We start from the raw sequence: 5294 nt of genomic DNA on the forward strand, positions 1-5294 counted from the left end.
CGGTTTCCGCCCTCGGCCCGCACGCCAATCTCAGGAATCGGGGCGGGGTCTCCTCGCTCCGCAGGCCCGGCCCCCCTTAAGGCCGTCCGGGGGCGCAGGCATGCGCGGTGGCCGCGGGGAGCCCGGTAACCTTGGGGTTGACCGCAGAGGCGGTCTTTCTGCCACGACTGCGCCCCTGCCCGCCCGCTCCGCCCCGCACTCAACGCGCGTCCGAGGACTCGGTTCCATTTCTAAATCTGCTCTTGGGGGCCGGGGGCGAAGTTTTAACTCGGTACACGCTCTTCTAGGCCCGTTTTTTTGTTTTGTTTTTTTTTTTTTTTAAACAAATTAAGTCCCGGTTCAAGAGTCTCCCCGAATGTGGGTGGCCTGTGGGCCATGGGGGCCCGTGCCCCTGCGTGAGCTGGGGCCGGGCGCTGTGGGGAATCCGAGAAAGGGTGCCCTCCTTGGATTTCTCAAAATAATGGTCTTTGAGGCTTGGAAATGTGGGAGAAAAGGGAAAGATGGCAGTACATTTTGGATGGTGAGGTAGGACGGGGGACGTCCCGGACGGAGGGGTCCCTGGTCCACCTGCTGACACCAAGGGCGCGAGGTACAGGGGCGGCCCCGGGGCTCTCCTGCCTCTGCCCGCCGACTGACCTGGCGGGCCTCCGTGTCCTGAAAGGGGATTTTGATAATAAGATGAGATAAATATGTAAGGCCCCCGGGACCCAGTTCTTCCTTAAGGAAAGAAAAACTCCCTTCACCTAAAAAGAAAAAAAAGAAAAGAAAAAGGAAAACTTATAAATAGGACAGACTGGAAACTGCGGCTGAATTCACTCTCCACCTTGTACTTTTGGAACATGTTCTGCTATGCAAAGTTCACATCTTTGTGTATTTGCCAGAGCTGCCTTCTCTTCCTTGGGAGGTGCTGCTGCGCCCTGGAGCTGACATGAGCGTCTTCGCGGTCTGCAGAGTGGAGAGGGTCCCTGGCTGCTGTTGGCGGCACCGAGGACGCCGCCGACCGGTGGAGCCCGCGCCAGCTCCGCGACCACCTTAAAGTGGTGGTGGTGATGGAGGTGTGGGTTGGGGGTGGGCGGGGGAGGGGCGAATTGGGGGGTGGGGGAACGTGGGGCTTGCAGCCTGGCAGGTTCATTTATGCTAGTTAGGACTTCCCAGGGGGTTGTCTTTCTCCTAGAATGGAGTGTTTATTTTTTTTAATTGATGTGCTGTTTCATTTAGCGCTTGTATGGAATTCATGCTGGGGCTGTAATTACTGTAATCTCTGGATCTAGCATTTCAGTTGGCCAGGAGGGTGGCAAAGTGCATGTACTCGTTTTTCCCCCTCTTCCACCTCCTTTCTCTTCTTCCCCTCCCCCTCCCTCTCCCTTAATCTCTACCTTCCCCCCTCCCCTCCTTTCCCTCCCTCCCCTTTCCCTCCCACCCGGTCTCACATCCCTCTCCCTTTTTCTATCCTCCTCCCTCTCTTGTTGTCTTGTCAAGATTTTTGCCATTTGTCAGGTTTCACAGGTGTGAGTAGAGCTTGACAACCAAAGTTGTTGAGAGTTTGGAAATAGAAGAAGAAATAAAGGTGCGTTTGAGGCCAGTTAACTTTTTCGGCGGCGGCGGTGGTGGTGGTAGTTGTTGAAAAACAACTCTCACGAAACAAAAATTACTAGCACATTTGTATATTGCTTGAGATAATGGACTCTATGTCTTCCTCCTCCTGTTACTTCTAATTTAGCAACCTCACTTTGCACCACGTTCTAAACAGAGAGGCAGACCGCCCCTTCCCGCGCCGCACTCCCCCCTCTCCCCCCACCACTGTTGGGCAAGTTCTGTATACTCACCATACCCCCCACCCACCTCAGCTGAAGTCTAGTTAGAACCTATCTGTATCTCAACTGAAGTCTAGTTAGTTAGAACCTCTTTATACTGAAAAACAACACTTCCTTAGCACCTTAGTTTGAAAAAACTGAATTCCATAAGATTTTGAAATTCAAAGGCTTCAGAATTAGCTGATTTAGTAGAAAATGGTCTATTAAAAATGTAAAGACTCGACTTTTACTAGGTCTTTCTATCAATTCTTTTCCCTTCTCCTAATTGGTATTCTCTTTTATGGCTTATTGAATGTAGAAAGTTACCTATTTCTTTTGTTGGTACCTTATTAATAGAGGGCCATTCTCCAGAACATTCAACTGCAGAGTAACAACTGGTAATTCCTAGAGTTAGCGTTCTGAACGCAGTTGTGAAGGCAACGCGCACCCCTCCCCCTCCATGTCCCATACTCAGCGTTGCTTGGCCCAGACCACAGATGGGAGAGGCTGGTTTCCAAAAACAGCACAGATGGTGAAAAGTTTCTACTGCTTTTCTTCACCAGGGAAATGTCAAATAGCGAAGTTTAGAATTACACTATATAAATTTACTAGAATTAGGTGGAAACAAATGACATTTGAAAATTGAGGCTGAAAATAGTTAATTTTGGCTTTTAATTTTTTTCTTTTTTCCTTTGAGTCAAGATGAAAACTGTGATGATGTGGAATGTGGAACTTTTTGGTAAGTATATTAAGCTTGCAGGAGAAAATAAGCAAATAAAAGTTCAGAGCTTTCAAAAATTGTATAAGTTATTTAGGGGATCTGACTTGTGAGATTAAAACCATTTACATAAAAATCGTTAAAATTTACTTCTAATTGAGAGGATATGAGAATAGCTTTGAAAATATACTATTAAATTAACTGGTTACTTGACAATTTTTTAGCCCAGAGATTTATGAAATCAATCCTATATAATAAAAGCATAATATGCAAATTGACCAAACGGCCTCAAAACAACCATTTGGGACCACACTATGACACCCACTGGTGCCAGGATAGCCAAGGTGGGTACAATGTGAATGTTCTGGCCTGGCCATCACCCTATGATCACCCTGCAGAGGGAGGCCCAGGTGACTGACCAGTGGGCTGCGGCGAGTGGGCAGGGCCTCCCTCTGTGAGGGAAGGGGGGCGTCCCTGGCACCAGAGGGAATCCTGTGCTGGCAGCCGGGAGAAGGAAGGCCTATTGCATGAATTTTGTGCATTGGGCCTCCAGTTAGTGCATAAAAGACAACTATGGGGCAGTTAGGAGCAAATCAGAATTGTTTATCAACATTGTTGGCTTAATAATGATTTTTTCTTTTGTACATAAACAGTTGTCCTTTAAGGGAAGGGAAATAGCTTTAGTAGTGACATAAATAACATAAGAAACTTTCTAGAAAGGTTTCTGAACAGACATCTTGTTCCAGAATAGCCCCGAAAGCTTAATAATATAAATAGTTGAAGGCATGAATCTAACTCAGAAGAGGGAATCTTTTATATAACATCATTATTTAATTTTATAATTATTCTAAGTTAGATATATTGTCTGTCTTGAAATTAAGAAACCTCAAAAATTATGTTTCAGGGGATTTTAATTTAAAAATGCATCATAAAATTCTTGATACAAGACTGGGTCTAACATGCCAATAAAATGGTAGTCCCAAAGATGAAACAGAGAATTCTGCTAACTAATGATAGTTCTCCAGTGTTTTATAAAACAACTAGAGGCCCAATGCACAAAATTTGTGAAAGAGCCTTGGCCATGGCCCCTGCATGCCTTAGCAGTGCTTTGTCTGGAAGAAAGGATGTCTGAAAGGTCATCGGTTTAATTAGCATATTATGCTTTTATTATTATAGATAATTGTTTCTTCTAAAAGGTTATTTTCTTTCAGGAAAACAATGAAATGCTATATTATTAAATAATATAACACCCCTCCCCCCCCCTGAGTAATATTGGGGTTTCTTGGTATTTTAAAATCTGTCTTTCAAAGGATGATGTCTCTTGAGATACCTACCACTTTATGGCTGGAAGGTAAGATAGAGATTAACTGGTCTTGCTTCAAACTCTATTAGAACCATAATGGGTGAGATTATTTTTATATTCTTTCATATTAACATTAAACTGTAGTAAAGGTTGTCTTCTTATTTTCTCCATCACTAGGTAAAGGATTCTGTGTCTGCTGTAACAAGGCCAACTTGTGACTGGATAGAGATAAATGGGGCAAATATGTGTCACTGGCCAGGAATCAGATTCTCATTTTACATGCAACTGCCATTTTGAAAAATGGCAACTGTACTGTCATTACTTAATTTTACAATTATTCTAAAATAAGTTCTAAAAATCAATAATTGATTTTTCCCCTCAATCACACTAGATACTGAAACTCTTATGACAGAACACACTTTGGGATCTTTCAGGTACAATAAAGACCTCCTAAGTAAAACTTGCTTAGCCAAGAAGGACACAATTAATTTAATGTATCAATAAGTCTAGAAGCAGGAAGGTCCACCACTGGTTCATTCTGTCACTCAACAATGTCAGGCCTGATATGGGTTTCTAGTCTCTTGGCTTGCCCTGTAGTTACATGGGGCCTCCTTCTGCGGAATCATTGCATTTCACAGGACAGCAGCTGAGCAGGAAGACTGTCAGGACCTCCCCTTGTGCAGCTCACTTATTGGAAAAGAAAACCCTTCCTGCGAGGACTTTGACTAGCTTCCCCTTAGATCTCACTTGTTTGAACCTGTCACCCCCCTTTTAACTGCAAGGAAGACTGTAAAGCTAAGGTCTGTGGGTGGCTAGTGCTCTTGTGGCAAAGAGGCAGAGGAGGGGAGACAAACAGCACTCATTCACACATCACTATTTGGAATTAACTTTCAAGCAATATTATATAGCCAACATTCCTAGTTTTCCAAAGTATTTTCTGCAGGGCTATGAATCATTGAGGTTCAAGAAGAACTTAGTACTTACATTTTCCCCCCCATTTTGAAGTTCTCACCATACAGTTCTCTATACAGTTGATACAAATGTCAAACAGCTGGCTACTTATTTTATTTAAATGTGTATAAACTTCATAGTGTAATTCCTTATTTCCTTTTTATTAAGCCTCTCCCCTCCCTTTTGGAGACTTCATTAAAAACATGAACACAATTTTGCAAGCTTATTTTTTAGTCTTTTTAGTCTAATACCATATAGCTTTAAAAATATTGTATATAATAAAAGGTCAGCGACCATAAGCATAATGACTGGAACGACTGCTCGACCAGTTGCCATGAGGTGTATTGGCCACATCTCAGGACCCCCCCACCCCCAGCCTCAGGCTCCCATCGCAGCATGGCAAACAGGGAACCATGGTGAACCGAGGTGAGTGGCGGCAGGGTGGGACTGGTGAGTCCCCCTGGCTTGCAGGCTCCAGGGAACCGGAGCTATGCTGTGATCATGTAACCACGGTGAACTGGGGAGTGGC

General features: G+C 44.3%; 1 long non-coding RNA gene across 2 annotated transcripts; it reads left to right on the top strand.

Annotated features, from left to right (window-relative positions):
* The first annotated feature begins 1071 nt into the window (after nt 1-1071).
* LOC123652932 lies at nt 1072-4975 on the top strand. 2 transcript variants are annotated; one of them, XR_006742514.1, is made up of 3 exons: nt 1077-1567; nt 2496-2532; nt 3992-4975. It is a non-coding gene; the product is annotated as an uncharacterized LOC123652932 (long non-coding RNA). The 2 variants fall into 2 exon arrangements; XR_006742515.1 differs by having other exon boundaries at nt 1072-2532.
* The last annotated feature ends 319 nt before the right edge of the window (nt 4976-5294 follow it).

This window comes from Pipistrellus kuhlii, unplaced genomic scaffold, assembly GCF_014108245.1.
Source record: "Pipistrellus kuhlii isolate mPipKuh1 unplaced genomic scaffold, mPipKuh1.p scaffold_m20_p_1, whole genome shotgun sequence".
In the NCBI taxonomy this organism is placed as follows: domain Eukaryota; kingdom Metazoa; phylum Chordata; class Mammalia; order Chiroptera; family Vespertilionidae; genus Pipistrellus; species Pipistrellus kuhlii.